A 14486-nucleotide genomic window follows, 5' to 3' on the forward strand; every position below is an offset into this window, starting at 1 on the left:
TTAAATTGGCTTATTGGAGCAAGTATCATGGAATCTCTAGGTTGGCCTCAAACCATGATTTTTGGATATGAACATCTTGAGATCTAGGATTACATATACGACCCACCTATGCCTAGCTTTTTGTTTTCCTTGCTTTATTTGGACACAGCATGTTGCCAAGTGGCCCAGAGTAGCCTCTAATTCATTCCTAATACACCTTCCTAGTATGTAGAATTTTAGACATCTGAGTTCTAAGTCCACTTTCATATAACGTCGTCCTATTTCAGAGTTAATGCAGGTGTCTTAGAATACTCTGGATTCCTCCCATCCTATATGCAGCTGATATCCTTAAGGATTTTCTCTTCAGAGATTGTAATTACTCCTGTATTGCTGAGAATATTGATGTGTGAGAAGAGATGAGCATAACAAAGGACTTTAGTATTTAAATCATTTTGTACATTCTTCTTTGCCAGATCTTTGTTCTAATAGCATTTTCCTTGCCCTGAAGAACTTCCACTAATTTTGAAGATATTACTATATATACATGCATATAAATGACACATTTGCTAATATTATCACATTCACTCTTCTATTTTTTTATCTGAATTTTTCTTTGTTAAAATCGTTCTTTTTATTTTGCCAGTCCTGGGGGTTAAACTCAGGCCTGTCCACTGTTGTTGGGCTTTTTCAAGGCCAGTTTTTTCTTTTTTTTTAATATCAATTGAATTTATTACAAGTTACTAAGCTCCAAGGCAAATTACAGTGTTCTGTTAACTACAGAAATGTATAAAGGACCAACAGAGCAGATTCTCCATGTCTAGCATTTTGCTCTACTGTTCAAAAGCGTCCATGCATCAATAAAGCAAAAAACAAAACAACAAGTGAAGATCCAACACATTCAGGTCAGTAGAAACAAACCAAAACATTTCCCCCTTCATAAACTTGCAACAAAAAAACACCCCAGCCCTCCCCCAACATCCCCCTTCACCATTTTGCAAACGAAACAGGAAAACAAAACAGAACAGAACACAAAATTAAGTGAGGACCTCAACAATTGGGGCTGTTTAGAAAGAAGCTTTCACCATTTTATAGCATCATCATTAATATTATTATTATTTTTTTTTAGGCAGCAACACTCGCCTTGGCAAAACAAGAAAAAAGACTTTTCTTTCATGTGTGTGTGTGTGTTTTTCCTTTCAGAGTGCATAACATTTACAAAAATACACACCAGCAGCAGTGGTTGCTAAGGGCTATTAATTCTGTACCTAGGCAAACATTCTGCCACCAAGTAAATGCTAACGATTATGATGCGAATAACCCAACTCATATTATACTGCTTAACACAAACCAGCTTATCCTTCAAATGAAGAAGTTACATACCTTTGTTCCAAAATATAGAAACATACGACGAAAATAATGTCTATACATGAGACTAACTTTTTGCAGTTTGTTATATTCACAATTCTACATCTTGGAGGGGTGGAGAATGGGAACGGGAGGGGTGGGAGGTAGGACCCTCTGGATGGGAGAGGAACTAGGGCAAAGCAGGTGGTGGCCTTAGGGTTCAAGGGTCTCTCTCCTTTTTCACTTTAGCATCCCCAGCTAGGATAGTAGCGATTTCGCCCTGCATGAAGGCCCAAGGTACATTCGACCCAACTAGGGGGCATTTCTCTCCGCTGGGACAATACACCTCGCCAGTGGCCCCCTGGGCCTTGATACTTTCTCTAGAACAAGGGAAGCAGAACTTGTGGCTAGGGACGGAGGGGCACTGGACGAAATGCGTGTCCTCCAAACGTTCGTGGCAAATGGTACAGCAGAGGGGTCCGCTGTTGGCCATGGGGGAATCCGGAATGTTTTGGGGGTGCACTTGGTCCATGCCCGGGTGGGCATTAGGTGGTGGGGGCGCCACCAGGTCCCCATTACGTGAAGCCAAGCGGCGCTGCCCGGGCACGGAGGCTGGAGACAGGGGGCTGCTGCTGTTGCGCCAGGCAGACGCGGTGGTAGAGTGCAAGGAGCTGCCATTCTTGGGCAAGTGCGCCTTGCCCAGAGTGTCTGCCACCAACATGAGCATGGCCATAGGGGACGGCCCGTTCTGGGGGGCTGACTCCGGCGGGGTGGTCCGGTTGGAATGGGGTCCGAGGGGAGGTGGGGGCGGTGACGGCGGCGGCCACCCCGCTGTGTGGCCTGGCACCGCAAAGCCCCCAGCCGACTTGGTGAGCTTCAGGGCCTCAATCTGGTTGGCCATCCACTGCTGCCTCTGCTGTTCCTCGCCCAGCTTCAGCGCGCCCTCGGCCGAGTCCGGGGGCTCAGGGGACGCCTTCCTCTTCCACAGGCTGTCAATTTTGTTAATTTTTGTCAAAGACCCAACTCCTTGTTTTGTTGATTCTTTCTATAGTTCTTTTAGACTCCAATTCATTTAATTCTGCTTTGATTTCCTCCTGGATTTGAAGAATCAATATGGTGAAAATGACAATCTTGCCAAGGGCTATCTAAAGAATAACCTATGAGAATCTGTGACTGGATTAGAATGGTAATGGCCCAGTGGGAGGCCTTGGTCATGTTCTGGAGTAAAGAATATGGATGGTAGACTCAGTATAAATAGAACTAATAGGTGGTAGATATGTGTTCCTTCCCAGTTAAAAGACAGATAGGAATGATTATTAGATAGGCATGCTCATGAAGTCTGTACTTTTGATATCTGGGCTCTGGTTAATTTTGAAATGAGAAGCACTAACTGACTCTGTATGGGATTTAACATCCCCTCTTACCTGACCAGTTCTCCCCAGCTTCCTCTTGGGGGAAACTTGTGGCAGCAGTAGTTCTATGGAGGGGTGTGTGGAAACTCCCTTTTTCCTCTTCTTGCATACTATTTTCACTAACTTTACTAATAAGCTCTACCTTCTCAAACCAAGACATACTCATACCAGCTGCTCCTTACTCAATCCAGTAGTCTTCATTTCCTACTTTCTCTACTTGGGAACAACCTTTTAAGCCAATTCTTACTTCCCAAATCCTTTCTTCCTTGCTTCCTTTCCCAAGGCATCCTTTATTAACTTCCCTCCATTTCTTTACATTACTACTCTCCTTCCTGTTTTCTTTACAATGACTTTTGAACACCTTGGTTGGTGAAGGAGAAAGATGGGAAGAAGAATGTTGGTCACAAGAATACATACCACATGACCTTTCTCTTTTCCTAGGTGGGTAGCAGTCTCCAGGACCTGCAAGGAGAATTGGGGAAAGTGCCCTGAACAGATTTTCAAGGAAAGGAGGCAGCCCTTTCTTACATTCTATTAGATTACATTTTTTTCTTTTCCTGCAACATGAAGGTACAAAGAGCTGAAAGACTGAATGATTGGTGATGGAGGAATATCAATACCAAACTTCAGACTCCATTACAGAGCTATAATAATCAAAACAACATGGTACTGGTACCAGAACCAGCCAGAGGACCAAGGGAATAGAACTGAAGACCCAGAAATTAATGCCACCTAATCTGTGATAAGGGAGCAAAATTATGAATGGAAGAAAGATATCCTGGTCAACAAATGGTGCTGGCAGAATTGATTAAGCACGTGTACAAAGCCAAAATTGGACACTTATATATCACCCTGCACCAGAATTAATTCCCAATGGCTCAAAGACCTTGAGGTAAAGGGTGTCTACCCTGGAAACTTTACAGGAATAAATAAGAGACACACTAGGGCTCCTTAGCACAGGTTAATAAAGCCCCAGAATCACAACATAATAAAGAATGTTTGAACAAATAGGACTGCAGTAACTGGTTTGGTTCTGTGTGCGAAACATATAGCTAGCAAGTCAAATAGAAAGCTCAGAGAGTGGGAGGACTTCACTAGGCATACAGTAGACAAGGACCTCATATCAAAAATATACTAATGGCTCAAAATATTGACTCTCTTAAAAACAAATCCTCAAAAAAAACCCCCCAAGGATCCCATTTAAAGGTGGGTTAAAGATTTAAAGAGAAATTTCTCAGAAGAGGAAATAAGAATGGCCAATAGACACATGAAGAAATCCTCAACATCTCTTGCCATAAAAGAAATGTAGGGCCCAGGAAATTGGCCTAGTGGTAGAGTACTTGCCTAGCATGCACAAGGACCTTGGTTTGATTCCTCGGTACTACATACATAGAAAGTGGGGCTGAGGCTCAAGTAGTAAGAGTGCTAGACTTGAGAGAGTACAAAGGATAGTTCTATGCCCTGAGCTCAAGCCCAATAGCAGCAAAAAAGAAAAAAAGGAAAGCTAAATCCAAACAACTTTAAGATTCCACCTCACATCAGATAGAATGGCCGCTATCAAGAAATTGAATAGTAACAGTTGCCGGTAGAGATGTGTTCAGAAGTGATGTCTACTGCATTGTGAGTGGGTCTGTAAACTTGTTCAACCACTCTGGAAAACAGTGTGGCAATTCCTCAAAAGGCTTAATGTACAGCTCCCCTATCACCTAGCAATTCCACTCCTGGGCATTTTCCCAAATGTCCATAAAAAGTACATGTTAAAGGTAGTAGCACCACCATGTTCATTGCAGCATTACTTACCATACCTAAGATATGGATCCAATCCAGATGTCCCTCAGTTGAAGATTGGATCAAGACATTGTGGTATGTATACACAATGGAATTCAATGCTGCCATCAGGAAGAATGACATCACCCCATTTTTTAAGGAAGTTGAAAGACTTGGAAAAAATCATATTAAGTGAAGTAAGCCAACTCAAAGAAACCTAGGCTGCATGGTTTCCCTCATTTGTAATTATTAGTATACATCTAGGATTTTCCTAGCAGAGAATCACATTAGCTCAAAAGCAATGAACCTACGGCCATATAGGGTGAGGCTAAGGGAAATGAGTGTGGTGAGGATGTGCATGGAATCCAGTAAGGACACAGAGGGAGTCTACAAGAACATATGATTCTTGAGGTCAAAGAGGGAATGAGGAAGTAGATGGAAGGCATCCCAGTGTGCCCCAGCTCCCCCCAGCTGAGTGTCAAATTCCTGATTCATACATCTCCAGAAGGGGAAGACACTAGCCAGAAGGTATAGAGTTTCCCGTAGGTGTGGCACCACATCAAAAACAGAGACAGATGAACAGGGCTCAGAGCCAGGAGTTACACACCAGCCAGACATACACAAGAGATGATGTGGTGCAACATGGGAAAGGCTAGAATCCTGAGGTATTTGTGTGTGGGCACACGTGCCTGTATTCTACCACTATATCTTCTGGCCTAGGGCATTGCAGATATTCTACCTTCTACCTCATGGCTGATGCACTAAAATCAGGCACCATACTTTCAGGCACCATTTTGCTGAAGAATTGGATTTGTATGCTGACACATGTCCACCCTGAGTTTCCTTCAAAATTGTTTCCCCTGGCTTCAGGCATAAGAGGAGAAACTATTTTAGATGTTAGACAGCAGGATGCTCAAGATCAAATTATGGGGAAGCATGAAGGGGATCATTGAGGAATCAAGCACGTGTGGAATAATGACTCTATCTTGAGAGCTTTGTCTATTACAGGGCTCTGAATTGCCATCTCAGTACCCAAGTGCTGTGGAGGAGGAGCTACAGATGGATCTCAAGTGGCAGTGCCCATACCAAACACGCTCAAGTCCAAGGGTACACTACTGTGGACAATCCACTATGGAAAGATGTACGATTTCTTCCATAAGTACTTCCATATTCTTTTCTTATGTATGTGTTGAATTTGTTAATGGTGAAAACAGCTTGTTAACAGCCATTGCCACTTCCTCAACTGGACATGACATTGTTGAGTTGACTTGTCATTTGTGTTGAATCATTTTGGAATAGGATAAGAATATACAGGATATATAACAGCCCATAACCACCAGCATGCAAATAGTTTCAAATGTGAAAATTAAATAAGGAGACTGGGTCTACACACCATCACCTTGTTCTTCCAGCCGTCCTGACACCTAGCTGGATGATAAGAGCTTTTCATCCAGCTACAAAACCTTCAAAGTGAAACAAGCCAATTTAAGGAGAGCTTGTCTTCAGAGAATATGGAGATGTCATGCCGTTTGGCTTTAGGGAAGATTGGCTCCAGTGAATGACTGCTCCATACCCAAGTCATGTGGTTTTTGTCTTTAAAAGCTTTGTGTAAGCTCTGTGCTGGGCTGCAGGTCTTGGAGACAGAAGTCTCCCTACAGTCACTGGCTCTCCAATAAAGACTCCCAAATCTACCTCTCAAGATCTGCAATAGAGCAAAATCTCGATACATAAGGCCATATAATGTGAAGCTAATTGAAAGGACCTCCAGGATATTGAAACAAAAACCATATAATGAATGATTGCTGGCCTTAATTTACTATGTTGTCTTTCATCTCCTTTGCTATCCCTTGGTTATCTCATATTGGTATAGTATCTCACTTTGTTATCTGATATATTAAATTTATTTGTATTTGGTTATTTGAAATTTGATAGGGAAGGGGGGAAAACCAAGACGGGAGGGGGGTGTGGGGGGAGGGAAATGGGTACCAAGACATGTGAAAGGGTATCAATGTATGTGAATTAATGCACCTTCTATCTGGCAAATATCATGTAACCCTTTTACTAATTACAATAAAAAACAAAAAAGAAAAAAAATCTGGCTTCTCTGTTTTTCACTGACTGAGTTCCCATACAACAAAAACAAATGGAAAACAACTGAAGAGGACAAAGGATAAGTGCTTATGGTCTGTTGTGAAATCAACTACTAGCAAACACAATTCTTAGTAAGATTGCCACAATGGATATATGGAAGTCACAAGCCACTGAAGTGAGAAGGCCCTAAGAAACAAAGGAGCAAACAAACCCAGGATCAACACTTAATACCAAAGAATTCTCCTACTCTGACTGCCCCATTCAATGAGAGTTCTGCTTCTAACCTGCAGTTCCTTTTCTCTGTCAGATAGGCAGGTCAGACAGGAAGCATTAGCACAGCAAGGAGTGAGAAGAGGGAACATGCAAGCAGAATTTTAGAGGTAGAGCAAGGGCATAAGTTCCTACAAAGTATGTTAGCTTTCAAATGATTTAAACAAGAGCACATGAAACAATGGTTTGGTTAACCAGGATAGAAATATTCATTACTGCAGCATAAAACTTTGCTTTTGTAGAGTCTCATGTCTATGAAAAAAACCAGGAAATATCCTTTTCCATACACACCATATAAAATGGTGCTTAGGTAAACTGAACTAAATGGGAGTGCCAAATCAATTCAAATGAATTTACATGGTACTTGACTATGTATAATTTCATTCTTTCATAAGAATAATGAGGACAATTATGTGAACAAGAGCTACGTCAAGAAAAATCGTTGATTATACTTTTGTGACTGGGTATTCTAGTGAAATCCCATTCTCAAAGAAATTATAGTGGGTGTGTGTTGTGTGCGTGTGTGTGTGCATGCATGCACATTGCTTTTATGGCATTATGCTCCAGGAGTCTCTATTTCTTGCTGATGTTTGAAGTCTTGAACTAATCATTTCCTATCCAGCATTATGTTGGTGAATTGGAAATGGCCTTTCAAAGACATTCTTATGCCTTCCAATTTGCACCATCTGGCCCCACCCCTCCCAGTAAATATTATCATCAAGTTGAGCCATTCCCTCATCAATCCATTCCTGGCCATGCTGAGGGCACAGTGGTTCACGCCAAAAGTTCAATTCACTCCTATGCAGCTTCATCTAATACAAGCTTCTGAAGTCAAACCTCAATACTGCAGAGAGGCGTGGCAGGGATAGAAGAGGTGGAGATGTAGCTCAAATAGAAGATTGTGGACTAACATAGAGAGGCCAGGGTTTCAAAACCCAGCACTGTATATAGAAAATAGGATTTTTTTCCTGAACGCAGAGGACTAATGACCTGTGTTAGACTTATATGCCTTCACAGTGAAAGTATTGATGACCAAAAGGGTAAGCTGGCCATTCATGGCCAGCTATCAATGCCAAGTGAGTGCATGTAGTTTTCACCTGAGTGTTAAACAATTTCTAGAGTATTGTAACCATAGAGAGTACACATGACAGGCTATCAGTAACAGTACATCCTAATATTGAGTTCTGAAAATAAGCAAAAGTAGACTAGGTGGAAAGACAATTTCTCCTGTTCTCTTTGGAAGTCAACTAGGAGGAGCTACAAGGTCAAATGCAGACGGCCAGAGTGCATGTATGCTGCTCACACTTACTGGTGGGAATGGAAGTGGACTTCACATACAGAGTAGCTAATGGAGCATGAATCAGTTTTCTGTACCCCACACCTCTGTTATACTGAAAGGCCCACCACCAGATTGGATGGGAATCCTGCAGATCCTTTATCAATCAGTAGGCTGGACAGATAGCCAACAGTGGTGCCAACAGGAGGAACAGAAGCACCATGGAAGCAGAGATGTAGATAATAAATGAGCTTTGTATCCCACATAGCAAGTGAACTGGAAAATAAGCCACAAAACCACAGGAAAGACTGGTGTATATTCATAAGGCATGAACTCTTGGTCTTCCTTCCATCAAAGCTTTGTTTAGCAGAGGTGAATATTTAAATGGAACAAGAAACCTTATTCCTCAAAAAGGCAGGAAATACAGCCTTGTAGACTTAGTTTTTGGTGAATTATAGATATTTGGGAGGAAAAGTATGTGTAGAAATTCACATAGTATTTGACTGTGTAGAATCTAACAATTCAGTGCTGATAATAAGGAGCAGAGTACACATACATCCAGAGGGATCAGCCAAAAAAGTTCAGACACCTGAATATAGATAGAAGGTGTATAAAGATGTACAGAGAACAAGCACCAAGTTTGTGAGGATCTAGTTTGAAGGTCACAGCAGTGCAGCCTTTGTGTGTGCCATTCTGCCCTTTGACAAGTTGGGGGAATGACTGAGACACTAGTGAGGAGATGGATTCTTCTTCTACTGAGCACAGAACTAGAACTCTTAAAAAAATCCTCATCAAACCATCTGTGTATGAAACCCAATTCAAAGGGGTTGTACGCATTTTCTAAAGTACAAGAACAAATAATCAGCAAATAAGAGCCTCGGCACTAACAATTTACATAACAGCACTGGGAGATACAGGTCTCAAAGGAGTAATGTCCTCAGTGCCTGTCTGGACCTAAGCACCTGCTGAGTCCATGTCCTCGTCATCTGAATGCTTTAGAATATTGAGACAATACCAGTATACAAGACACAGTATTGGTATCACTATGTCCTCGTGTTTGGTTTTGAAACTAAATTGGAAAGTTCAAGGCTCTGAGTTCATATCTTACCACCGGAGAGAAGTGGCAGAGGGAAAACCTAAGCTGGAGATGTCGCTCAACTGGCACACCACATGCCTATCATTCACAAGGTCATGCTTTCAACACCTATCACTGTAGATAAAAAGTATGATTTCTCTGATATTGTCCAAATTAACATTTTGTGTATTTGCAATGTTGAAAATGATGACAATATACTAACAAATATTATCATACTTGAACTTCCTAGCCAAATACCTGGCATATCCATGTACTTGTCCTCTGACTGTTAAGCCATTCTGGAGTATAACAATACATAGTATACTCGAAAGCCTGTCCATATCTTGCTCAGGGATGCAATTATGTTCAATTTTGAAATGAAACAGAAACAGTAGACAAAGTCAAAGACATTTTCCGTTGTGATGTCAAGTACTTGCAACCACAATGCTTAGTCAGATGATCACAGTCTGTGTACGCCACTCACAAAAAGTCCTGGGACATGACAAAGATTTCAGATGAGGAAGAGCTATTTGACCTTGCATCAATCCCTCATACCCCAGGACTCTGCAGCTTGAAATGCTAAGCATCACTTTGGATGGAGTCCTGCATTCCTCCTGCAGATGCTTTTATCCATCAGAGCAGCAGGACAGACAGCCAACACTAGAGCAAACAAGAAATAGAGAAGACTTAGAAGCAGAAATTTAGATGTTATATCATATTGAACTCCTATTAGCACATGAAATGCAAAATACATAAAGCAACAAAAGCACAATGAACACTGAATTAGGTTAGCTAGGAAAATAATATGTCTCAATCATGCGTAAAAGCTTTGTTTGCAGAGTTTACATTTTAACTTTGGTAGAAGAAGCTTCATTTCTAGACAAAAGCAGGAAATACCCTTTGCATTTACAGTATGTAAAGTTGGTATTAGGTGAACTATTGCTAACATCAATAAAAAACCAAGTCTATGAATTCACATGGTCCTTGACTGTGTATAGTTTAATCATTCAGCACAGATGAAAATGAACAGCGGGCACTGATGGCTCATGACTGCACTCCTATCTACTCAGGAGCCTAAGCTCTGAGGATCACAGTTCAAAGCACCCCAGGCAAGAAATCTGAGAGACTCTTTTCTCCAGTAAACCATCAGAAAACTTAAACTGATGCTGAGGTTCAAAGCAATAGTGTACTATCCTTGAGCTGATGAACTGAGACAATACCCAGGCCATGAGTTCAAGGCCCATGACTAAAACAAAATAAAAAAGTCTTCCATCAAAGGCTAGATATCTGCATATAAATACACATGTTCATAAAGATATGTAGAGACCAAGGAACTATTTTCAAAGTCATAGCAGTGCAGCTGTTGTCTGTACCATTCCTTTCTTTTCCAAGTTAGGTGAATGAATGAGAAACAGTGAGCAGACACTTCTCAGAGGAAGAGGTAAGAATGACAAAGAAACAGAGGATGTGCAATCCACCATCCCTAGCCATAAGAAAATGCAAATCAAAATGGCTCTGAGATTCCATCTTATTCCAGTTACATTGCCCAACATTAGGAGTTAGAACAACAAATGCTGGTGGGGATTTGAGGGAAAAGGAATCCTATTTCACTGTAAACTAATACATCCACTTTGGACAGCAGTCTAGAGGTTCCTCAAAAAATCCCTTAACTGTGAACTAGCCATAACATTCCAGGACTTCTATACAGACAAACACAAGCCAGAGCACTGTAAATACAGTTGTGCCTCTATGTTCATTTCTGTAATATTCAAAATAGCCCAGTCTTGGGAATAGTCCACGTGTCCTACAATGGTGAGTGGACTCAAATAATATACGATACTGATACACAATGTAGTTTTACACTGCCATTAAAAATTATGTAATTTGGGGTCGGGGGTTTGGCCTAGTGGTAGAATGCTTGCCCAGGATGCACAAAGACCTGGGTTCAATTTCTTGGTACTACATACATACAAAAGCGGGAAGTGGTGCTGTGGCTCAAGTGGTAGAGCACTATCTTTGAGGAAAAAGCCAAAGGACAATTCTCAGGCCGTGAGTTCAAACCCAGGACTGACCAAAAAATAAAATAAAATTATGTAATTTGGGAGCCTGGAGTGTGGCCTATTGGTATCAGAAATGCCTTGCTTCAGCAGGGCAAAATTAACCCTCAATAAATCCTATCCTGAAATATCCTACAATTTATAAAACCAAGAGAGGAAGAACCAACTTTTTTGTAAGTGACCTAATTATTGCCAAAAACAGGGCTCAAGAAATCTAATTGCTCATTACAGATATAAAACATTGAAATCATACAGAAGGTTGATGAGCACAGCGAATGTTAACCCATGTGTTAAACATCAGTGTTTTCTCAGAGTAATCCTAATGATGTCATTTGACTTCCTCTGACATTTCTTATAAGTGAATAAAGATCAAAGTCTTATGCCAATAGATATGGATGCCAGTAGTTGATCTCTAATAATCCTATTTACTCAGAAGGCTTAGAGGATGTTGGTTCATAGCTACCAGGAGCAGGCAAATATAGGAGACCTTTATCTTCAATGGGCCATCCAAAACCCAGAAAGTGGAGGTTCAAGTGGAACAGAGCCCGCCATAAGTAAAAAACAAGCAAGATTCTTGGATTGGATTTCAAGCCTTACTACACACATCTATACACACACACACACACACACACACACACACACACACACACACACACACACACACACACTGATCTTCTTAATGCCAGAAAGTATCCACTCTAAAAAGAAAGTTATTAGATTTATGGTAATCTGAACTCTTGTAGATGGAAAGTTTGGAAAGGCAGATCTCCAAAGAATATACACAATCACAAATCACCCCTTGTAGGACAGCAAACATCAGCAGTCTTCAGTTATATAGTAAAAGGACACCAATGTGCATTCAAGGCATGGACAAGCTAGAATGCTAAAACACACAACAAATCTTACCCTACAGTGTGCTTGTGAAAACAGAAAGGAAGCTTCAATTAATGGCTAAAGGCAATGAGAAGTTACAAAGCTTTTTGAACTTCCCTTCTTTGTATTTTTCCTTTCTTCCACACCTGCCCACGCCTGCTAATTTTTGACACAGGTTCCCACTATGTAGTCCCAGCTGGTCTGGAACTTCAAATCTGGTCCTAGCCACAGACACACTGAGATAACCGATATGGGTTACCAGGCCTGGTTTTTGCAAAGTTCACAAGAAAGCCACATAAATGAGCAGTAACAGACTTTTGTGACTGATGTGTGTTCACTTCTTTAGCAGCCATGATTAAACATACACAGAATTCAGAGGTGAAAGCATTAAATTATAAATTTCATGCCAATTATAGTTCATCATGCATCAGTAACACCTAAAAAACCTTGAGAATACTGAAAGCTCTGCTACAAGAATCCCCCTGTGAGGATATGAGAAGATGTATGAGAAATCTAGAGAAGTGAGAGCTATAACATTGTGGCCATGAGAACCATTGCTTGAAAAGATCTGGTGTACACTAAATATGGGATTAGCATTTACAAAACTGACCATGGTCTCTGGAGTTGTCGTGAATGTGAAAGGCACCTATGGTTCTTGCAGTATTGTAGGTGGAAGCGGTATGATCCTCAGTGAGAATGGGAGAGCACAGAGGAGAAGGGTGCTGCTGCAGGAAGGTCCATAAGACTCTCATCTCCTGTAAAATACTCAGAGAAAGACAGCTATGGACTGTGCCTCAAGGGGTAGATCCCTATCTTTGAGCAAAGAAGGCTCAGGGTCACAGTTTGAGTCTCAGTTCAAGCCCCAGAACTGGGGGAAGACAAAAAGAACTTAGAGGTATTCAGTGGTATTTTACATGGAGAAATGCTCATAATGAGGCAAGGCAGACTCTTCTGAGACCAATTCAGACAACTGAGAGAAGACATTAGAATCATCTGCTCCATTTATTTGGTGTGTGATCTATAAATTAAATAACAGTATTTGAAAATGTGTATGTATTTCAGAAAATACATTCAATCCCATACATCAAATATACAAATGAGATAATTATTCATTACCAGACCTGGAGTTCTTTCTTCTTCTTAAAGGTTAGAGGAAAAATTTAAAAGCAAATACATAAGATAAACATGTAAAGATCCTATTTCAGCTATAATTCATGACTACCATTCCTTAATTGGTATTCAAAATTAATTAAGTAAAAATGTTTGAATTCATAAAAAAATTAACTTTGTTGTTTTCAGTGTCTTTACCACTGAGCTCTTTTCTTCTGATTTTCATGTGAAACCACTGTTGTTGCGGCCATGGTTGTTGTCAGGTCATTGTTCATGTCATTCAAGCATGTGACTATTGAAAAACCTTACAGATATACAGAAGTATGGCTGGTGGGAATATTTCAGCAAGCAATTAACTCAAGAACACAGAAAGCAACCTTGCACATCCCATAAGCTATGGAGGATGGGGTATCAAATACATATTTTTTAAAGTACTAATATTTTCACTAGGATAGTAATAGAATACAGAAACACTTTCCAGGAGAGAATTTGCTTATGTATCAAAAGATGATATTTGTATGATAAGAAGGATCCTAATACTGAATTAAGCAAAAGAAAAGGTAATGGTCAGCTGGGCTCTACTAGCGTGCATCTGTAATCTTAACTTCTCAGGAGGCTGAGATCTCAGAATCCATATTTGAAATCTGCTTAGGAATCAAAGTCTAACAGATTTATCTTTAATAAACCTTCAAATATTCAGTAGTGGAGCTGTAGCTCAAATGGGTGAGTGGTAACCAAGAGTAAAAACACCTCAGTGGGCCAGAAGCATGGCCTAGTGGTAGAGTGTTTCCTAGCATGCACGAAACTCTGGATTCAATTCCTAGGTACCACATACATAGAAAAAGCTGAAAGTGGTGTTGTGCCTTACGTGGTAGAGCACTAGCCTGTGAAAACGCAGGGACAATGCCTCTTTCTTTTGTTCTTTCTTTCTTTCTTTCTTTCTTTCTTTCTTTCTTTCTTTCTTTTTTTTTGTAAGTCCTGGGGCTTGAGCTCAGGGCCCCAGTTATGAGTACAAGCCTTGGAACTGGCACAGAAAAAAGAAAGAAGAAAAAAAAGAAAAACATCTCAGTGCCCAGGCCCTCAATTAAAGGCCTAGGATCAACAGCAATAGAAAAAGAAAGAGTATTTTCCTAGATTCACAAGGACACAAGAGCATATTGATCTATGCATTAAGAAAAAGCTTTCACTGACAAGAAAACTCAATGGAATTTTATTCAGTGTGTTAGTTTTAA

The 14486-nt window shown here is 40.6% G+C and overlaps 1 long non-coding RNA gene across 1 annotated transcript in view; it reads right to left on the minus strand.

Moving 5' to 3' along the window:
• Positions 1-14486, minus strand: part of LOC150039918 (uncharacterized) — a 128606-nt gene that overhangs the window by 109451 nt on the left and 4669 nt on the right. The window contains exon 3 of the long non-coding RNA XR_016534165.1: positions 9473-9874. This is a non-coding gene — a long non-coding RNA (uncharacterized LOC150039918). The remainder of the gene's footprint in view (positions 1-9472; positions 9875-14486) is intronic.

The sequence above is a fragment of the Megascapheus bottae genome, unplaced genomic scaffold (assembly GCF_031878675.1).
Source record: "Megascapheus bottae isolate mThoBot1 unplaced genomic scaffold, mThoBot2.hap1 HAP1_SCAFFOLD_43, whole genome shotgun sequence".
NCBI classification, from domain to species: domain Eukaryota; kingdom Metazoa; phylum Chordata; class Mammalia; order Rodentia; family Geomyidae; genus Megascapheus; species Megascapheus bottae.